The 23,783-nt window shown below is 38.6% G+C and overlaps 1 long non-coding RNA gene across 1 annotated transcript; it reads right to left on the bottom strand.

Annotated features, from left to right (window-relative positions):
* Positions 1–7,497: 7,497 nt before the first annotated feature.
* On the bottom strand, positions 7,498–22,118 carry LOC115836355. The gene is made up of 3 exons (XR_004031374.1): positions 22,006–22,118; positions 8,897–8,901; positions 7,498–7,508 (listed from the first exon to the last, which is right to left on the bottom strand). It is a non-coding gene; the product is annotated as an uncharacterized LOC115836355 (long non-coding RNA).
* Between the last annotated feature and the right edge of the window lie 1,665 nt (positions 22,119–23,783).

The raw sequence follows: 23,783 nt of genomic DNA, 5'->3' as shown, positions 1-23,783 counted from the left end.
TGCCTCTGGAGTATAAAGTGAAAGTGTTTGCTTGTTGCTTTGGAAACTTTATATGGCTGTTCAGAATGGCACCTTGTCATTGCCAGGTCAATAGAGTTGCTTTAAATATAGCCATATGTTATTAAAGCTGTGACAAATACCTTTGTGTTTTAGCACTTGTGATGAATGTTTCATTTCATTGGGATTGATTCTAATTCTGGAAATTAAATGCTTACCCAAGAGAGGCACGGAGCATCTTGAAAAAAAAAAATTACTCCATAAGAGAGAAGATCTGCCTAGTCCTGCTTTCCCCAAGACCTAAAGTTATCTCAAGAATAAATAAAAACATTCTTTTTCTTTTCTTTTTAAAAATCTCTGCAGAGTGTAAGAAATAAAACTTACCTTCTTCCTTATACCCTGATTGTCTGAAGGGCTTGGCTTTAGAACAATAGAATGGTAGAACATTAGAACTAGAAGGGATTTTAAGGGACATTAGAACTAGAAGGGACTTAGCCTAGTCCCTTCATTATACAGATGAGAAATACAAGGCCCAGAGAAATAAGGTGACTTGTGTGAGGTCATGTAATTTAATGGAAGTAACAAAACCTGAAACTTATTTCTGGTTTACTTCATTACCATTTTTTACTTATAAAGGGTTTTATTTTTTGTAAGAACATGTTTTACCTGTCCTAGAAAGTAGGAAAAATATTGTTGCCATTAAGATTAAGCAAAGCAGAGACACTGAGAGATCAAGCAATTCAAAGTCAAGGTCAACAGATACTCAGTAACAAAACCTGTAACAGTAATGTATACACAAGGAGAGAAGTCTGCATGTAAATTGTAAGATACATTTGGGCTACAAGTGTGGGTTTTTAGGACCAGTACAGATTGAGAAAATTACTAATTGTTGTATTCTCCTCTACATTGTGCTTTTAGCCCTAAAGCCATATTGAAAACTGAAACTGAGCTATTAATACATAAGCCCTAAATGAAATTGAAATAGAGGTGGGTACATGTTTTCTGGCTTGCCTATAGCAAGATCTCCCAAGGACCTGGTCATCATCTATAATACCAAAGATAATATTATCCCGTATTTTTGGTGAACTGTCCACCTACTTTTTGCTATAAGTTTGCAGCATTCACTTGGACCCTCTGACAAAACAAGAGAGAAACAACATAAGATCTGCTCATTTGCAACTGTTGCTCTCCTAGGTCTACTCCACACAGCCATTATAAACAAGGAGCAGGGATGAAGGAAGCCATTTGTTGGAAAAAGGGATCTCTTGTGATGTTCAGACCTAAGAACATACAAATTACTTGGTGTTTCTTTCGAACATAAAGATGTGTCTGCCCTGTCTGGCCCTGCGTCTGTGATAACTCCCTTAGGATGACCTCTGTTTGCAATGCAGAGGTCTGCAGTGTTACCTCAGTTGCAGCAGAAGCCCCCTGGCAGGCAGAAATGGATCAAGAATGTTCCTGTGCAAGTAAATTTCCCCACCCATTCAGCTTCTAAACGTCGTGATTACCCGTCTTTACTTTCCATTAATGAATATATGTTAATGGCATAAGGCCAAAGTTGGAATTGGGATAGATCCTAGATTATTTTAATTAATTACTTATCAATAATATTTTTTGTGTTGTCTACAATAAACTGGCATTTTACACACACACACACACACACACACACACACACACACACACACACACACATTTTTAAATTAAAAGCTCACAGTTCTGGAGTAGTTATAGTTCCCATTTAAATGGAAGCTCACAAAGGGAACTTGGCCAAATTCCCATAGCCAGAGTCAAATATATAAGATCACCATTTATCCCAGTTGCCCTGGATAATTATTAGTAGACATCCACTTTACTCTCAATACTAGGTTTGGTCAATACATTGTATAGTCACCCTAATTAATTAGCACCAAAATTGATTTGAAGCAACATTGTGAAGTAGGAGGAGTCTGTGCACCTTTCTTGCATCATCTATCAGGTCACCTCCATTCCTCTCTCCTGGGGACGTACTTTTGCATCTCCTGGGTCTTTTAACCTCTGTGCTATTTTCACTTATTCTGTCTCAGCTGGTTATCAGTAGGTTGCTGCTGAATGTTGGTGAAACTATATTCCTATTGGCCTTCTTCATCCATAAATCAGTCAAGAGTTCTCAAGCTTTTTGCTCTACAAAACTCAATTCAGCCTTCCCAGAATGATGTGAAAGCTTTTGCTTATGAAGCAGTTATTAAGATTATCTCTTGTCATTGGGGTTGTATGTGTTTTTTTCTTGGTGCTCCTACACAATTTTATAGATGACATTCCTGCTAGGATTTGTAATACCATATCGCAATTATGTACTTATATCTCTTTATCTCTCTTTAAAACATATATTTAAATTTATTTTTAATTGTGTTAAAATATATACAACATAAAATTTGCTATCTTAACCATTTTTAAGCATATGTTCCAGTGGTATTAAGAAGATAACTTGGGGCTGCTCACAGTGGCTCATGCCTGTAATCCCACCACTTTGGGAGGCCGAGGTGGGCAGATCACCTGAGGTCAGGAGTTCCAGACCAGCCTGGCCCATATGGTGAAACCCCATCTCTACTAAAAATACAAAAATTAGCCGGTGTGGTGGTGCATGCCTGTAATCCCAGCTACTCGGGAGGCTGAGACAGGAGAATCGCTTGAACCTGGGAGGCAGAGGTTGTAGTGAGCCGAGATGGCACCACTGCCTCCAGCCTGGGCAATAGAGCAAGACTGAATCTCAAAATACATAAATAAATAAATAAAAGAATATGATAACTTGGTTGTATTTTTATCTTTCCTACAATATTATAAAACTGTGGAGAGCCAGGATAGTGCTGAATGCATTCTCAGCATAGCAATGTGCCTGAACTCAAATAATTAGTCAATGAAGTCTTCATGAATAAATGGAGGAAATCATGTTTCTCTACTGCTTGCTCTTGTTTCCTCAATTCCTATAACTAACTTTTTCTTTCTTTCTTTCTTTCTTTCTTTCTTTCTTTCTTTCTTTCTTTCTTTCTTTCTTTCTTCCATCCTTCCTTCCTTCCTTCCTTCCTTCCTTCCTTCCTTCCTTCCTTTCTCTCTCTCTCTCTTTCTTTCTTTCTTTCTTTCTCTCTTTCTTTCTTTATTCCTTTCTTTCTCTCTCTCTCTCTGTCTCTCTCTCTCTTTCTTTCTTTTTTGTTGAGATGGAGTCATCCTCTGTTGCCCAGGCTGGAGTGCAATGGCATGATCTCGGCTCACTGCAACCTCTGCCTCCCGGGTTTAAGTGATTCTCCTGCCTCAGGCTCCCAAGTAGCTGGGATTATGGGCATGTGCCACCATGCCTGGCTAACTTTTATATTTTCAGTAGAGACGGGGTTTCACTATGTTGGTCAGGCTGGTCTCAAACTCCTGACCGAGGTGATCCTCCCACCTCAGCCTCCCAAAGAGCTAGGACTACAGGTGTGAGCCACTGTGCCTGGCCCAATTCCTGTAACTTTCTGATTGCTGACTCTTTGCTAGGACTTTTGGTTATCAACTTTGCTTTCCTCTTCAGCTTCTGAGGGTTCCCTGGTTCCCATTATATTTTGGGTCTTCTGTTTTATTGCATTTCCTAGTATTTATATTGTTATGATCCTTGTCTTCCTAGCTTTGAATCCACTGTGTACCCTGACTTTGCAGAAGTTCCAACTGCTTTAATACCCAGACTATCCTGGAGATTAGCACTGCTTACCTGTTTGGCCTGCTTTGACCTCTCATATCTGTCTAAACTCTAATTACCTTTGTTCTTTTCGCAAGATCTGATCTTGGAGTTAGAAGACACAGGTTTGAATCCAAATTCTGTATCTATCTAGCTTCATAACCAGTAAAATTTAGCCTCTTTGAGCTCACATTCCACATTTGTGAAAAGCAGGTAATAACAATATCCTCTTCCCAGGAATGAATGAAATAATACATGTAGGAGAATTTTGCAAATCAACATTAAGCTGCTTCTGCTACATTTAAAATTAATGGCAACAAAAATCAACTTAAGATGGATTAAGGACTTAAATCTAAGACCCGAAACTATAAAAATTCTGGCACAGTGGTTCACGCCTGTAATCCCAGCACTTTGGGAGGCCGAGGTGGGTGGATCATGAGGTCAGAGATCAAGACCAGCCTGGCCAATATGGTGAAACCCCGTCTCTTCTAAAAGTACAAAATTAGCTGGGCATGGTGGCAGGCACCTGTAATCCCAGCTACTAAGGAGGCTGAGGCAGGAGAATCGCTTGAACCCGGGAGGCAGAGGTCACAGTGAGCCAAGACTGCACCACTGTACTCCAGCCTAGGCGACAGAGTGAGACTCTGTTTCAGAAAAAAAAAAAAAAATCTAGAAGATAACATTGGAAAAACCCTTCTAGACATTGGTTTAGGCAAGGATTTGGGATCTTGACCAAGATTCCAAAAGCAAATGCAATCAGAACAGAGATAAATAGCTGGAACTTAATTAAACTAAAGAGCTTTTGCATGGCAAAAGGAACAGTCAGCAGAGTAAACAGACAACCCACAGAGTGGGAGAATATCTTCACAATCTATACATCTGACAAAGGACTAATATCCAGAATCTACAATCAGCAATCAAACAAATCAGCAATTAAAAAACAAACAGTTCCATCAAAAGTGGACTAAGGACATGAATAGACAATTCTCAAAAGAAGATATACAAATGGCCAATAAACACATGAAAAATGCTCAGCATCACTAATGATCAGGGAAATGCAAATCAAAACCACAGTGTGATACCACCTTACTCCTGCAAGAATGGCCATAATCAAAAAACTTAAAAAAAACAGTAGATGATGGCATGGATGCAGTGATCAGGGAACACTTCTACACTGCTGGTGGGAATGTAAACTAGTACAATTACTATGGAAAATAGTGTGGAGATTCCTCAAAGAATTAAAGTAGAACTACTATTTGATCCAGCAACCCCACTCCTGGGTATCTACCCAGAGGAAAAGAAGTCATTATACGAAAAAGATACTTGCACACGCATGTTTATAGCAGCACAATTTACAATTGCGAAATTGTGGAAGCAACCCAAATGCCCATCAATCAATGAGTGGATAAAGAAACTGTGGTGTGTATGAATATATATATATATACATGATGGAATACTACTCAGCCATAAAAAGGAATGAATTAACGGCATTTGCAGCCACTTGGATGAGAGTGCAGACCATTATTCTAAGTGAAGTAACTCAGGAATGGAAAACCAAAGATTGTATGTTCTCACTGATATGTGGGAGCTAAGCTATGAGGACGCAAAGGCATAAGAATGACACAATGGACTTTGAAGACTTGGGGGGAAGTGTGGGGCAGGGCGAGGGATACAAATAGGGTGCAGTGTATACTGCTCAGATGATGGGTGCACCAAAATCTCACAAATCACCAGTAAATAACCTACTCATGTAACTTAACACCACTTGTACCCCAATAACCTATGGAAGAATTAAAACAAATTAACGGGATATCACTGCTTTGCACCAGTCAAAAGGAGATTCTTAAACACAAAAAATCTTCCTTAAACCACAATGACAACACTCTCCTCAAGCAAGGAGTGAAAACATTAGGATTTGGCATATCATCTTAGTTAGATAGCCAGCTCTGAACTAGATCATCTTTGGAACCAGTTAGAACTGCTGTTTTATAGTTTGCTAAATTTAGATATGTGAGATGCATCGAATTAAAACCTGACTGTTCTGTAAACTTAGTGTTTGGAAATTATTTTAAAATCAGTTTCTTAGAATTTTAAGCAATTCTGGGTTGTTGAAGGCTGGCAATATATTTGTTACAACATGTAATGAGTGCAAAAGTTACAAACCAAGGATTGTCTTACCCATAAATATTGGTCTGAAACAGCCTTTAGAAACAGGTTAAAAATGAAGAGAACTTAAGAAAAAGGCAGACGCTGCAGTGCCTATTTTGAGTAAAAAAAAAAATCTTATTAAAATTTCAGACAAACAGGTCTAAAAACCTGAGGGAAATATGCCAATTGGGATATGAAAATATTTTTCAAATTTTATTTGTTTTGTACACAAAATGGTCCAACTATGTTTTTGTTTTGTAAAATCACACATTTTCCAAGCTCACACCATTGGTATCTTCTATAAAAGAAGAATACTTCTTTTAAGAATGTTATTCTTTTTTACTTTATGGGCAGGTTTTAGAGATTATGGTCAAGGGAGTTGCTTCTAGAAAATATTAAACAATGAGAAAATCTCACACTACCAATTATTATTAGAGATACTAAGATGCTATATTTATACTAAAGAGTTTGAATATTTTCTCTAACTTATATTTTTTAAAGTACTTTTGAATGTTGATCTCTAGTTGAAAATGTGTTTGAAATGTACTCTAAGCTAAAGTGGTTTAAAAGGTTTTGAAATTTCGGAGCTGATAGCAGTTGTGTTATAAATATCTCATCTAGTACAGATGTGACTAATACCTTTTGCTCTGTTGTACTATTTCGTAAATCAAAATTCTACCTTCTGATAACAGTATGTTGCTTCAAGCTTGCTAAGTAATAGCTGAAAATCTTTGAAGAACTTGTCTAAAGGTTGGAAAATGCTCACTGGAGATCTGCAGATTTCTGGAAGCCCTGTGTTCTATTCAAAATGGTCAAAGAGAGTTAGAGAAATCACCAAACTGACCGTGGCACATGCAGCTTTGCGGATACTTCAAATATTTATTTTTAATCCATGATTTTGCTAGTTCCCATGCTATTCATATCCTTTTAGCAGTAAATCAGTTAAGCATGATTGATGAACAAGAAGCATACAGATTTAAGGAGGCCTATACTGGAAGATGTAATGCTGTAGTCAAGGGTTGGCAAACTTTTTTCTATAAAGGGCCAGATAATAAATATTCTTGGCTTTAAAGATCAGATGATCTCTGTTGCAGCTACTCAATTCTGCTGCAGTTGTGCAAAAGCAGCAGCAGACAATATATGAACACATAAATGTGGCTGTGTTCCAATGAAACTTTATGAGAACAGGCAACAGGGCAGATTTGGCCTGTGGGCTATAATTTACTCACACCTGTTCTGAGCAATAGCTTTGTGATTGCTTTAAAATATTTTACCAAGTTTTCTCCTTAGATAGAGAGAATACAGTCCAACACAGAAGATCATAGAGATGTTAATCGTCATTAAAACTCAAGATAGGAACTCAGACTGATTGCTGTAGCTAAAAGAGTTTCTTTGGGATATGTAACTGATTCCCTTTCTAATCCCACAGGCTTTATTCAGAGCAAATAAACAGCTGAGGTGAGAAATTAAACTCAGAAGAAAATGTGACCCTTTACTTCTTGGATGAGTCTCAAAGTCTATCTTCTGAGTGTAATTACTGAAGAGTTGACTATATATGGATAGGTTGTCTGTGAACTAAACAGAGACTATGGTCAAAATCCAGGAAAAATGTTGTCAGATTCTGGGATTTGAGGCTTCTCAATGCCAACTAGCTGACAAGTCACTCTGTTAATCTCACCTCCTTTTCCTGTAGTTTGAATTTAACCATTTCTCAGCTTGTTCAGACATCTAGAGAAAGAAAAGAAAGGAGAGAGAACTAAAACAAATAATTAAAGACCACTTTGGAAGAACAGAAAGTGAAGAGGCAGAAATGGTTAAGAAAAAACGAATGATGGGGAAATTGACAATTTGAATTATTATTTTTTAAAAATGCAGTGCTCTATGTAAAATTTCTAAATAGTTGGAATTATCTTTGGCACCATTACACCCATCTCCTCTCACTCTACCTCATCATTTCCAGCACCCAGGGCATTAGTGCCACTTGTTGGGCCCTGAAAGTTTCTCCTTGCCATAGGCTGGGTTTCCATCTCCCAGTGTCTTATTTCTTTGCCCTCTTTCTTGTCATCAAAACTTTCAGATAATCTTAGCTAGCCTCTAAAGGAAGGAGAATTTGTTTTAACTAATTTTTAGACCAATGTGAAAATGACTGATATTTTCCTATATACATTAATCTATAACTTGTAATACTCAAAGTGTAGGGAGATAATTTTACACAGAGAGTAATTCCTTAAATGACACCAAATAAGCCATTACCTGCTCAGTACAGGCATTTGCTGGCAACACCGATTACAAAAACAAAAGCGCAAACGGTGAAACTATTATAGCCCAAGAGTCAGCTGACTTGGTGTCATCAAGTTCTCTAGACTTTGAAGATCACCCTTTAATATCCAAATATGTTGGCACAAGACTCTATCCCTGCCTTAGTTAGCTTGGGCTGCTATAATAAATGTCATAGAGTAGGTGACTTAAACAACAAACATTTGTTTCTCACAGTTTTGAAAGATGAAAGTCCAAAATCAGGTGACCAGCATGGTCTAGTTTCCGTTGAGTGACCTTTTCCTGGTTTGCAGACCTCCACCTTCTCCCTGTGTCTTCACATGGTGGAGAGGAGACCATCTCTCTCTTGTCTCTTTCATGTAAGAGCATTAATTCCATTCATTATACCCCAAAGCCCCACCTCCAAATACCATCACATTGAAGATCAAGGCTCCAACATAAGAATTTTGGAGGGTATACAAACATTCCATCTATAGCAACACTTTATAAAGTTTTGAAACTATTCCTGATATTCTTGTGTATTTCAGGGAGATTGATATCTGTTTATTGGACCACACAGTAATTTTCTTCTTAATCATCATTCTCAGTACTTGAAAATTCTTTCTCTTGCTGTCTGACTCTTCCCTATGGTGGACACCACCCTAATTTCTTCATTCTCTTACGAATAGCTACAGTAAAATCCATGTGGACATTAATTTATTGTCAGACATTATAGTGTCAAAAATTTGTCAGCCATTGCTGAAAATAGGGCATCAGCTTCCTCTCTTCTTAAGGCCTTTAACTTGGCACTAGGGCTCTTTCTTTACCTAGCTCATCTTCACATTTATCATTATTTATTTATTTATTTTAATTTTATCTCTAGGCTCTTGATGCTCTCTTTCTTCCTGTTTTGTTTTGTTTTGTTTTTGAGACAGCGTCTCACTCTGTTGCCCAGACTGGAGTGCAGTGGCGTGATCTCGGCTCACTGCAACCTCTGCCTCTCGGTTCAGGTGACTTTCCTGCCTCAGCTTCCTGAGCAGGTGGGATTACAGGCAAATACCACCACGCCCGGCTAATTTTTGTATTTTTAGTAGAGACGGGGTTTCACCATATTGGCGAGGCTGGTCTCGAACTCCTGACCTCAAGTGATCCACCCGCCTCGGCCTCCCAAGGTGCTGGGATTACAGGTGTGAGCCACTGTGCCTGGCCAATCCTTGGTGTTTTTTTCCATTCTGCTTTGCATAGAAATTAAGTTTTTTTTTTTTTTTAACCCATTTTAAGGGTAGAAAGTGCCTTTTTCACACATGCACTCAAAACGATCACTGAAGTACTTTCTTATATGTAGAACCTTTTCCCAAAATGAATACTATCACCATAGAATGAAAAAGCAAATGCAGTCAGTTCTTTGTTGTACAGCAATACTTCCCCCATTTCCTGCTATATCTAATTACTGACTATCTAGTAATCTTCAAGCTGCAAATGCATTTGCTTTGAAATCTCTAGCACTTCAAATTGTTTTCTACTCTCTTTCTCTTGAAGTTCCTTTATATTTTGGCTTGGGATAACATTGCACTTGCTTGATTCTTTTAACTCATTGAGCACTTCTTTTCTCTTTAATTTCTGCATTCTTTTTCCTTATGCTCATCTTAGTTAACAGAGCTCAAGGTGTAGGTTAAAATATGAGTTGTAATCTGGGAAAGGAAAGTTCATAGGAGGTGGCAGAAAGGGTCCCAGAGCCAGAAGAGGGAGAGATTACCTCTCATTTGTCTCTTTCATATACAACTCATTCATTCAGAGATAAATGAGTTGATTTAGTCATTTTCTCTGACCACTCCCACATTAGTTAAAAATATGCAACTAAATATATTTTCGACTATGTGTTTTACTTTTTAAATAATTGCCTTAATTATCAACTCCTTCTGCTTTTTTTCTCCTTTTCACTTGCCTATTTGCTACTGGTATGAAGTGTTCAATCATTCAAGTTGGAAAAATTGTCATTATTATAGAAAGTTTTGTCTCCTTTGTGCCATATATGTATACAACAGCCAGGTCCTTATCACATTTTCATTTCTAGCATCTCTCACTTCTGTCTTTTCCTTTACATTTCCATTGCCAACCCCCTAGTCTATTGCTGTATTATTTTCAACTTCTCTAGTTACCCATAGAGACATGAATAAAATGTTTTCTATTCTACCAGTAGTGAATAAATGCAATGGACCCTGGAAACTCAGTGAGAGTAGTATGTTTCACTGTAAATGTTTTAGTATTACACAGTTGTTCTATTACTTTGAAGCAATTACATCTGATAATGATTTGTAATGGGATACAGGAAAATTTATCTGAACTCCTCTCCCAAGTAATTGGTGGGCCTTGCATTGGGTCCCTGCTGAGCTTCAGGAAGCTGGGTTTTGTGTGGAAGTGGACAGGGATGACTCTTAGCTGCAAGGTGTAGAACAAACTAAAAATAAAAATTTGGGTGAACACAAGCTATGGAACCAATTAAGTCTGAAGGGGCAGGCCAAAAGTCAAAAACCAGCAAGAACCAGATCCTAAGCAACTAGAGTAGTTGAGGATAGAGTAACCAGATTCTGGAGAAATTCCTGGAAATTATTAGTACATGGAGAGAAGGGAACTTTTCCAGGTATTGGGTGCCTCAACTCTATGCAGGTGGAGGGCAGTGTAGTTAAAGATGCTGAGCACATCTAGATGGGAATGGAATGCTTTGGGATCACAGTATTAAAACCTAAAAATAGTTGAGAATAGTTATGAGGGCTTAGAAATAAAAAAGATGCCTCTAGCCCTTATTCCTTCTGTAAGGGCATCTTCAAGATAATCAGCACCTCATTGTATATCTTCAATTAGTCACAACTTTCATTGTCACAGGGAGTTACAATTGGATATTGAAACTCGTTATTTGTAATACTATGTACTTTAAGTTACTAATGAATATGTTTAGTTTGAAAAGTAATTTTTTTGCCATATATAAAATCTCTCTGCCTTAACGAAGTTCATAAATTTAAAAAACAAACTTCCCAGTAGACTACCAGCTGTGGCAGAATACAAATTAATGAAATTAGAAAACCAAAAATGTCAGAATATAAACTCAGCCAACTGCAAAAATAAAATGTGATTATAAAAAGCATATTTTCTGTCCTCCAAAAATTGTATGAAATCAAAGTCGGTGCAAATTAATTAGAAATCCTGTATGACCGGTTATAGAAACATGTGGAGAATCCACAGGGCTGTTTTGGGAATGTGCCCAGTGTGAGAGAAGGCTCCAGTGTGGGGGTGTGGTGGTGGATGACCTGTCGCTCAAAGTCACACAGAGTCTCAAGTGTATGATGGCCTTTGGTTGCAAGGAACAGAAATGGAAATCACTTACAAAAATGTGAATCTATTTTAAGAATACATGTAACCTGGAACTGAAATCAGAAATCCATAAGATACATGGCAGTATTAGGGTCTCATTATCTTATTGTCTTTTTGCTCATGTATTTATTCTATTAGTAATTCATGAATACTAATGCCATTCTCTGTTCTAGTCAATGAAGATGCAACAAAAAATAAGACAAGTAAGGGCCCTTCGTCTCTCATGTACTTTATTCTGGTAGGAGGAGATAGACAATAAAAAAGGAAAAAATCTAATTTAGCAGAAGGGAAGCACAGGCCAATGGGTTAGGGAATGACTAGGAAGATTCTAATGTAGATTGGCTAGTAAGAGAACAAGTGCCATATAAGCTAAGTTCTGAATAATGAGATCATGCAAGGAGATTTATTCCAGGTAGAAGTTATAACAAGTTATTCAAGACAAGAAAGATAATAACAACAACAAAATCAGAAAACGGTATGATTGGAGTGTAAGGAGCAATGGAGAGAATAGACAGAGATGAGATGTGGGAGACAGACAAATGTCAAGTGTATTGCAGTCTTTCGTCAGAGGAAAGATGCTTGGTTTTCTAAGAAGCTGTGGGAAATCATTGAAGGGTTGTAGAGAAGTAGTACACACTAATTCTTTCACCTCCTTTCATGACTCATAGGGCCCCAGTGATAGCAACAGTGCTTCTTACTGTTCATCTTCTGTTTCCTTCTTCTTTGAGCATGGCCGTATTCTCTACTCAGAGTTCTAGAGCAATGCAAGTAATTGACTAGCTAATGAATTACCTTTAATCAGGCTACCCTATGAGTTGCTGGATGAAATATGGATAGACCTTCCTGGATCCAGTGTTAAGAATTGAGAATTGGTATAACTAGTAGCCATATCTGTGAAGAGGAAAATTAGTTGCTTCTATGAGCTAGAAGCTCAGGACAAGGACATATCAATTAGAGAGGACAGAGGCAGGAACTGGAGACTGATATACCTACAGTTCTTCTGTATTCTTAAAATTACACTACAAACCAATTGGAAGTAATTGAAGTAAAATACATACAATTATTGTGTATGACATTACATAATTATATTATGTATTTAATAATCCAAAATTAAGATCTATACTTTATATAAATTCTATATAATTCTATACAAAATAAATTATATTTTATATAAATTCCATATATTTACTTTTATAGTCTATGGCATATATTTTCTTAGAAAATAGCGATGATGAATTATGTTGAATCAGACCCAGTTTTGTTGGCTCTAGAGGCATGTCTGGCAATATGGCTGGAAGAGCTTAGTTCATGGTTTGTAGTCCTTGATGGAAATGGCTCTGTGCATCTTCTTGGCAGCTCTGAAGATAATCTGCCCATATACATCTGGTATATTGCTGTGAAGCATTGCACGCATAGCTTCTAAAACACCTGTTACTTGTTATGTTTCTTGCTGAGAAGCAAATAGTTTAAATTTTATCTTATCCACACATTTTTGACATATTTTAGAGATGCTGGGTCAATCTCCTCTGCTTCAGGTGAATCTAACACTCATGGAATAATAAGATATCCTTAAGTTACGAAGATAGATGTTGGCAAACCCAAGAATAGAACCTGGGCTTTAATTAGCCATTCAGTGATTTATATACATCATGTCTGGAGATGGGGAAGTGAATGGGAAAAAATAAATTAATGCAGCATATAGGAAAACAAGTGTAGAAATTACATCATTTGAGAATTGATGCTAAGGATAATTAACAGAAGAATAACATTGAGAAGAGAGACAAAGGTATGGAAATGCGAAAAGTGAGTGTAATAAAAGGGAAGTATCCAATATTGAAAACTAGGCAATCTGATCTGTAAATCATTTTGAAGTCAATGAAAACCCATTAGGCCTCAAGAGAATTTTTCATATTGCAATGTTTCAACTAGCTTGATTTCTTTGAAGGACTTCTGTCATGAAACTTAGAAGTAATTATATATTACAAATATACTGTGTAAAAACTTACATATATTATATCAAGAATTTTTTTTGCTGTAGTTCCATATCCAACTTAAATGCCATGGAGTTGATTAATCTATCATTGCTTGAAGGTTTCCAAAATATGATGAGTAAAGAGTAAAGCACATTTATTAACCAGGAGAGCTACACCCTTGAACCAGTTTTTGTCCAAATCCTGTGGGATGATTGAAGCTCAGCATTTACCTGCAAATTCTTCTTTGTTTTTACTGTGTTTTATTCATTTCCTCTTAGGGCAGCAGTCCCCAGCCTTTTTGGTACCAGGGACTGGTTTCATGGAAGGCAATTTTCCATAGCCCGTGGACGAGGGGATGGTTTTGGAATGATTCAAGTGCATTACATTTATTGTGCACTTTATTTCTATTATTATTACATTGTAATATATAATGAAATAATTATACAACTCACCATAATATAGAATCAGTGTGGGCCCTGAGCTTGTTTTCCTGCAGCTAGACACTCTTATCTGGGGGTGATGGGAGACAGTGACTGCTCATCAGGCATTAGATTCTCATAAGGAGTGCACAGCCTAGATCCCTCACATGCACAGTTCACAATAGAATTTGTGCTCTTTTGAGAATCTAATGCTACCCCTGATCTGAGAGAAGGTGGAGCTTAGGCAGTAATGTGAGCAATGTTGTATTAGTCTGTTCTTGTGCTGCTAATAAAGACATGCCTGAGACTGGGTAATTTACAAAGAGGTTTAATTGACTCACAGTTCCACATGTGTGGGGAGGTCTCACATTCATGGCGGAAGGTGAATAAGGAGCAAAGTCACATCTTAAATGGCAGCAAGCAAGAGAGCTTGTGCAGGGGAACTCCCATTTATACAACCAGGGCATCTTGTGAGACTCATTCACTATGATGAGAACAGTATGGGTGAAATTACCCCCAAGATTCAATAATCTCCACATGGGGATTATTACAATACGAGGTGGGATTTGGATGGAGACAAAGCCAAACCTCATCATTCCACTGCTGGCCCCTCCCAAATCTCATGTCCTCACATTTCAAAACCAAATCATGCCTTCCCAACAGTCCCCCAAAGTCTTAACTCATTTCAGAATTAACTAAAAAGTCCACAGTCCAAAGTCTCATCGGAGACAAGGCAAGTCACTTCTGCCTATAAAATCAAAAGTAAGTTAGTTACTTCCAAGATACAATGGATGTACAGGCATTGGGTAAATGCTCCCATTGCAAAGGGGAGAAATGGGCCAAAACAAAGGGGCTAACGGCCCCAAGCAAGTCCAAAATCTAGTTGGGCAGCCAAATCTTAAAGCTCTGAAATAATCTCCTTTGACTCCATGTCTCACATCCAGGTCATGCTAATGGAAGAGGTGGGTTCCTATGGTCTTGGGCAGCTCCACCCCTGTGGCTTTTCAGGGTACAGCCTCCCTCCTGACTGCTTTCACAGGCTGGAGTTCAGTGTCTGTGGCTTTTCCAGGTCCATGGTGTAAACTCGTAGTGGATCTACCATTCTGGGGTCTGAAGGATGGTGACCCTCTTTGGACAGCTCCATTAGGCAGTGCACCAGTGGGGACTCTGTGTGGGGGCTCCAACCCCACATTTCCCTTCTGCACTGCCCTAACAGAGGTTCTCCATGAGGGCCCCAATCCTGCAGCAGACTTCTGCCTGGACATCCAGGCATTTCCATGCATCCTCTGAAATCTAGGCAGAGGCTCCCAAATCTCAGTTCTTTAATTCTGTGCACCCAAAGACTCAACACCACATGAAAGACACCAAGGCTTGGGGCTTGCACCCTCTGAAGCCATCGGCTGAGCTGTACCTTGGCCCTTTTAGCCATGTCTAGAGTAGCTGAGATGCAGGGCACCAAATCCCTAGGCTGCACAGAGCAGGGGTGGCGGGTCTGGGCCTGGCCCATGAAACCATTTATTCCTCATAGGCCTCTGGGCCTGTGATGGGAGAGGCTGTTGCCAAGACCTTTGACATGCCCTGGAGATATTTTCCCCGTTGCCTTGGTGATTAACATTTAGCTCCTTGTTACTCATGCAAATTTCTGTATCCAGCTAGAATTTCTCCTCAGAAAATGGGTTTTTCTTTTCTATCGCATTGTCAGCCTGCAAACTTTTCTGCTCTGCTTCCCTTTTAAATATCAGTTCCCATTCTAAACCATATCTTCGTGAATACATAAAACTGAATGCTTTTAACAGCACCCAAGTTACATCTTGAGCACTTTGCTGCTTAGAAATTTCTTCTACCAGATACCCTAAGTCATCTGTCTCAAGTTCAAATTTCCACAAATCTCTGGGGCAGGGGCGAAATGCCACCAGTCTCTTTGCATAGCAAGAGTGACATTTACAGCAGTTACAAGTTCCTCATCTCTATCGGAGACCACCGCAGCCTGGACTTTATGGTCCAAATAACTGTCAGCATTTTTGTCAAAGCCATTCAACAAGTCTCTAGGAAGTTCCAAACTTTCCCACATCTTCCTGTCTTCTGATCCCTCCAAGTCTCTAGGAAGTTCCAAACTTTCCTACATTTTCCTATCTTCTTCTGAGGCCTCCAAACTGTTCCAACCTCTGCCTATTACCCAGTTCCAAAGTTGCTTCCACATTTTCAGGTATGTTTGCAGCAGCACCCCACTCTACCAGTACAAATGTACTGTATTAGTCTGTTTTCATGCTGCTAATAAAGACAAACCTGAGACTGGGTAATTTATAAAGGAAAGAAATTTAATTGACTCACAGTACCACATGGCTGGGGAGACCTCATAATCATGGTGGAAGGTGTCAAGGAGCAAAGCCACGTCTATATGGTGGCAGGCAAGAGAGCTTGTGCAGGGGAACTCCCATTTATAAAACCATCAGATCTCGTGAGACTTATTCACTGCCATGAGAACGGTACGGGGGAACTGCCCTTGACACATAGGGGTTATTATAACTCAAGGTGAGACATGGGTGGGGACATGGCCAAATCATATAAGATGGTGAGTGGCTGCAAATACAGATGAGGCTTCATTCAGTCACCTGCCACTCACCTCCTGCTGTGTGGCCTGGTTCCTATCAGACCATAGACTGGTACTGGTCCATGGCCTATGTGTTGGGGACCCCTGTCTTAGGGGATGAAAGAAGCAGAATTCTTATAATAGTTACTCTTTGCAAAAGATACTCTGTGGTTCTGTAGACAAGATACACTCTTCTAGGCAGGGATCATGGTAATTTTTTTCTGAAACAGGCCAGAATATTTTAGGCTTGTGGGCCATACTTAAAGTTGTGGGCCAATATATCATTGCAATGACACAGTTTGCCAATGTAGCACAAAAGGTACAAAAAGCTTTGCAATACATAAATGAATGGGTGCAGCTGTGTTCTAAGAAAATTTTAATTTACAAAAGCAGGTCATCTATCAAGGAGGTCAAAGTACCAAGTCAAAGGAGCATAAAGAAAACAAAATGAAGAAAAGTGAAGAGCCTAAAAGGCTTAAGGGACATTATCAAGCAATATGAGCGTCCCAGAGGAAAAGCAAGAGGGAAAGAAGTGGATAACTATTTGAAGAAATAATGGCCAAAACCTTCCCAAATCTGAGGAAAGGAATGAACATAGAAATTCAAGGAGCTCAACAAACTCTAACTCAAAAACTCCAAAAGACCCACACAAGGACACATTATAATCAAACTCCCAAAGATCACAAAGATACTTGATCTTGAAATCAACAAGAGAAAAATGACTATCTTGCACAAAGGAGCTTCTACAAGATTATCACTGAATTTTTCAGAGGAAACTTTGCAGAAGAAAAGAGGGTAGATTTAAAATGATGAAAGAAAGAAAGAAGAAACCCCGCCAATGAAGAATACTACATCACACAAAACTATCCTTCAAAAGCTGAGACAGTTCATCACCAGTAGACCTGGTATGCAATAAATTCTAAAGGGAGTCCTTCAAGTTGAATAGAAAGGATATAAGATAGCAACACAAGACCACACAAATATAAAGCTCTCTGGTAAAGATAACTATATAGGCAAATATTCACTCATGTAGTATCATAATGTTGGTGCATAAGATACTTTTAATTCTTGTATAAAATTTAAATGACAAGCATACAGTAACTCTAAATTGATGTTAATGAATGCACAGTATGAAAAGATGCAATTTGTGACATTAATAACATAAAATGTGTAGGGTGGGAAGGCAGAGATGTAAAGTGGAAGAGTACTAGTACGAAGTTAAATTGTTAACAGTTTAAAATAGATTATTATAAACTTAAGATGTTTTATGTAATTCACATGGTTCCCACAAAGAAAATACCTATAGAGGATGAACAGATGGAAATAAGAAGGTAATCAAAGCATATCACTACAAAAAAAGTTAGTGAAAACAAAGGAAGGCAATAAGAGAGGAAAAGACGGATGAAATAGCCAAAATATATTTAAAAAATGGCAATAGTAAGTCCTCCCCTATCAGTAATGAGTTGACCCTTGAACAACATGGGGCTTAGGGGAATCAATTTCCCACATAGTTGAAAATCTGCATACAACTTTTGACTTCCCTAAACTTAACTACTAATAGCCTGCGATTTACTGGATACCTTAAAAATAGCATAAATAGTCAATTCACACATATTTGTTTGTTATATCTATTATGTACTGTATCCTTACAATAAAGTAAGCTAAATAATAGAAAATGTTAATAAGAACATTCTCTCAGCATTACTATTCAACATAGTACTGGAAGTTCAAGCCAGAGGAATCAGGCAAGAGAAAGAAATAAAAGGCATCCAAATAATAAAAGATGAAGTCAAATTATCTCTCTTCACTGATGATATGATTTTATACCTAGAAAATCCTAAAGGCTCTTCCAAAAGGCTCCTTGAGCTGATAAATGGCTTCAGTGAAGTGTAAGGATGTAAAACCAGCATATGTCCTAAAAAAAAACAAAAAAAAACAAAAACAAACAACAACAACAAAAAAACAAAGCTGGAGACATCACATTACCCAACTTCAAACTATGCTATACTATAAGGCTACAGTAACCAAACAACATGGTACAAAAAAAGCTAGTGAAAACAAAGGAAGGCAATAAGAGAGGAAAAGACGGATGAAATAGCCAAAAGATAGTTAAAAAATGACAATAGTAAGTCCTCCCCTGTTTCTGTGGTACAGAAACAGACACACAAACCAATAGAATAGAATGGAATAGAGAACCAAGGATTAAAGTCACACACCTACAACTATCTGATCTTCAACAAAGTTGACAATAACAAGCAATGGGGAAAGGACTCCCTATTCAATAAACGGTGCTAGGATAGCTGGCTAGCTATATGCAGAATAATGAAACTGGATCCCTGCCTTTCACTATATATAAAAATTAAGATAGACCTCAAACTATAAAGGTCCTAGAAGAAAACCTATGAAATATCATTCTGGATATTGGCAAATAATTAATAAATCGTAAGAAGCAACTGCAACAAAAACAAAGATTGGCAAGTGCAGCCTAGTTAAAGCAAAGGGCTTCTGCCCAGCAAAAGAGACTACCAACCAAGTAAACAGACAACCCATGGGAGAAAGTATTTGCAAACTCTGCATCCGACAAAAATCTAATATTCAGCATCTGTAAGGAACTTAAACAATTCAACAACAAAAAATAAATAACCTCATTTAAAAGTAGGGAATGGATATAAACAGACACTTCTACAAAGAAAACATGTATGTGGCCAAAAGACATGAGAAGAAATGGTCAAAATCACTCATTATCAGGGAAATGCAAATGAAAACCACCATGAAATACCATCTCACACTAGTCAGAATGGCTATTGCTAAAAAGTCAAAAACTAACAGATGCTGATGAGGCTGTGGAAAAAAGGGAACACTTACACACTTTTGGTGGACAAGTTAATTAGTTCAACCACTGTGAAAAGCAATATGGAGACTTCTCAAATAACTTAAAACAGAACAACAATTCTACTCAGCAATCCTAGTACAGGGTATAACCCAAAGGAAAATAAATCATTCTACCAAAAAGACACATGCACTAGTATGTTAATTGCAGCACTATTTATAATAGCAAAGACATGGAATCAACCTGAGTTCTCATCAACAGTGGATTTGATAAAGAAAATGTGGTACATATACACAATGGAATACTACACAGCCATAAAAAATGAAATTATATCCTTTGCAGCAACAAAGATGCAGCTAGAGGCCATCATCCTAGGTGAATTAACACAGGAACAGAAAACCAAATACTGCATATTCTCACTTATAAGTGGGAGCTAATCATCAGGTACATATGGACATAAATATGGGAACAATGGACACAGGACTACCAGAATGGAGAAAGAAGGAGCGGGGCCAAGGGCTGAAAACCTATCTATTTGGCACTATGCTCACTAACTAGATTACTAACTGGATCATTTGCACCCCAAACTTCAGTGTCATGCAATATACCCATGTAACAAACCTGCATATGTACCCCCAATCTAACATAAAGTTGAAATGATATATATATAATATATATAACATATATATTTTATAATATATATAATATATTATATATATTTTATAATATATATATTATATATTATATATAATATATAATTTTATATTATATTATATATAATATATAATATATATTTTTACATATTATATATATTATATAATATATAATATATATATTATATATATTATATAATATATAATATATATATTATATATATTATATAATATATAATATATATAAAATCTATCTCTCCTGTCCCACATCTCTAATTCTGTTTTCTAGGGGCCACTAATGTTAGCAATTTGTTCTGTACTTTTCCAAATGTTTGCTGGCTAATGAAAGTATCAAATTGTACAAATACATTCACTTTTAAATTTTAGAAAGAAAATTCTGAAAAAGAGAAAATACATTTACTATTTTAAGTGGATATGGATCACCACAAGGTTTTTCATCCTCATTGTCTTCACGTTGAGTAGGCTGAGGAGGAGTAGGAGGAGAAGGGGTTAGTTTTTCTGTTTCAGGGGTGGCAGTGGTGGAAGAGGTGGAAGAGGTGGAAGAGGAGGCAGGAGAGGCAGGCACAGGGTGTAACATTTATTGAAAAAAAAATCCATACCTAAGTGGACTCACACAGTTCAAACACATGTCGTAGAAAGGTCAACTGTATTTTAAATGTAAATGAATTAAACTAATCAAAAGACATAGATTGGCTGAATAGATAAAAAATTAAAAACAACAAAAAACCAGGAGCCATCCATATGCTGTCTACAATAGACTTTAAGACACACATAAGCTATAAGTGAAAAGATGGAAAAATATATCTAAAATATGGATATGCTGCAGAAAGGGATGATTCATGTTCCAAACAGGTTGGAGCAAGATGCTACTCAGAATGATGCACAATTTAAAACTTTTGATTATTGATTTTCGGAATTTTCCACTTAATATTTTCAGACCTCGTTTGACCATGAGTAACTAGAACCACAGAAAGAGAAACCAAGGATAAGGGGGGACTACTGTGGACCAACTGTACCTAACAGACATGTACAGAACATTTCTCCCAACAACAGGAGGATACACATTCTTCTCAAGCACATGTGGGACAGTCTCCAGGATAGACTGCATTTTAGGTCACAAAACAAATCTTAACAAATTAAGAAAATTGAAATCATGCAAGGTATCTTTTCCAACTACAATGCAATGCAACTAGAAATTACTAGTTGAAGGAATACTGAAAGTCTACAAATATGAAAAAATTGTAAAACACATTCTTTAAAAACCAGTGGGTCAAAAAAGAAATCACAAGGAAAATTAGGAAATATTGAATACCCCACTACCCCTGTGCTAACACCACTATCAGCATAATCAAGTGCACGGTCCCCAACAGGAGCCTCCTGCACCCTGCAGCCATGCTGCCTGCTCCACTGTGGTGAATGAGCACGCAGAGGCAGGCACCCCAGCACTGGCAAGCACTCTGCTGCAGCCAATGAATATGCACCTCTTCATGCTGCTGCTGCTGCTGGCACATGCAAACAAAGATGTATCCTTCTGCTACTGCACTATGAAATGCTTTGACTGACACCACTCATTGGAGTGTAGTGACCACTGGTCCAGGAGCACCTTGTCAGCAGCCCCTTTCCCCAGCACAGTGGATTCTTAACCTATAGGAGCCTGACAATAAAATTGGGGCCTTATACAAGTCCCCCAGGGTCTGAGCATGTAGTCCAGGACTTGGGAGCTGAGCACTGGCCCCATAAAATCTTCCAGAAACAAAGCCAGTTGGCTGAATCCACTTTATACCACAATCAAACCTTCAAGTTTATTAAATAGGGTAAAATGAAAAAAAATCCATCCAAAGGTTAGCAACTTCAAAGATTAAAGAAACATCAGCCCCAAAACATGAGAAAGAACAAGTGCAAGAACTTTGACAACTCAAAAAGTCAGAGTGCCTTCTTTCCCTCAGATGACTGTACCACCTCTTCAGCAAGGGTTCTGAACCAGGCTGAGATGGCTGAGATGGCAGAAATAGAATTCAGAGTATGGATAAGAATGGAAATCATTAAGATGCAGGAGTGCCAAACAGTGCCAAACAGTGGGAGCAGGACAGTCGGTTTAGCGCACTGTGCGCCAGCCAAGCCGAAGCAGGGCGAGGCATTGTCTCACTCAGGGAGTGCAAGGGGTAAGGGAGTTCCCTTTCCTAGTCAAAGAAAGGAGTGACAGACGGCACCTGGAAAATCGGGTCACTCCCACTGTAATACTGTGGGTTTCCAACGGGCTTGGAAAATGGCACACCAGGAGATTATGTCCTGCACCTGGCTCGGAGGGTCCTATGCCCACGGAGTCTGGCTGATTGCTAGCACAGCAGTCTGAGATCAAACTGCAAGGTGGCAGCGAGGCTGGGGGAGGGGCACCTGCCATTGCCCAGGCTTGTTAGGTAAACAAAGCAGCCAGGAAGCTCAAACTGGGTGGAGCCCACCACAGCTCAAGGAGGCCTGCCTGCCTCTGTAGGCTCCACCTCTGGGGGCAGGGCACAGACAAACAAAAAGTCAGCAGTAACCTCTGCAGACTTAAATGTCCCTGTCTGACAGCTTTGAAGAGAGTAGTGGTTCTCCCAGCACGCAGCTGGAGATCTGAGAACGGGCAGACTGCCTCCTAAAGCAGGTCCCTGATCCCCGAGCAGCCTAACTGGGAGGCACCCCCCAGTAGGGACAGACTGACACCTCACTTGGCCGGGTACTCCTCTGAGACAAAACTTCCAGAGGAACGATCAGACAGCTGAATTTGCGGTTTATGAAAATCAGCTGTTCTGCAGCCACTGCTGCTGACACCCAGGCAAACAGGGTCTGGAGTGGACCTCTAGCAAACTCCAACAGACCTGCAGCTGAGGGTCCTGTCTGTTAGAAGGAAAACTAACAAACAGAAAGGACACCCACACCAAAAACCCATCTGTACATCACCATCATCAAAGACCAAAAGTAGAGAAAACTACAAAGATGGGGAGAAAACAGAGCAGAAAAACTGGAAACTCTAAAAAGCAGAGTGCCTCTTCTCCTACAAAGGAATGCAGTTCCTCACCAGCAATGGAACAAAGTTGGACGGAGAATGACTTTGACGAGTTGAGAGAAGAAGGCTTCAGACGATCAAACTACTCCGAGCTACAGGAGGAAATTCAAACCAGTGGCAAAGAAGTTAAAAACTTTGAAAAAAAATTAGGCGAATGTATAACTAACATGACCAATGCAGAGAAGTGCTTAAAGGAGCTGATGGAGCTGAAAGCCAAGTTTCAAGAACTACGTGAAGAATACAGAAGCCTCAGTAGCCAATGCGATCAACTGGAAGAAAGGGTATCAGCGATGGAAGATGAAATGAATGAAATGAAGCGAGAAGGGAAGTTTAGAGAAAAAAGAATAAAAAGAAACGAACAAAGCCTGCAGGAAATATGGGACTATGTGAAAAGACCAAACCTACGTCTGATTGGTGTACCTGAAAGTGACGGGGAGAATGGAACCAAGTTGGAAAACACTCCGCAAGGTATTATCCAAGAGAACTTCCCCCATCTAGCAAGGCAGGCCAACATTCAGATTCAGGAAATACAGAGAACGCCACAAAGATACACCTCGAGAAGAGCAACCCCAAGACACATAATTGTCAGATTCACCAAAGTTGAAATGAAGGAAAAAATGTTAAGGGCAGCCAGAAAGAAAGGTCAGGTTACCCACAAAGGGAAGCCCAACAGACTAACAGCTGATCTCTCAGCAGAAACTCTACAAGCCAGAGGAGAGTGGGGGCCAATATTCAACATTCTTAAAGAAAATAATTTTCAACCCAGAATTTCATATCCAGCCAAACTAAGCTTCAT

The sequence above is a fragment of the Nomascus leucogenys genome, chromosome 8 (genome assembly GCF_006542625.1).
Source record: "Nomascus leucogenys isolate Asia chromosome 8, Asia_NLE_v1, whole genome shotgun sequence".
NCBI lineage: Eukaryota > Metazoa > Chordata > Mammalia > Primates > Hylobatidae > Nomascus > Nomascus leucogenys.
The sequence above is the reverse complement of the archived record's forward strand: the minus strand, read 5'-3'. Positions and strand labels throughout refer to the sequence as shown.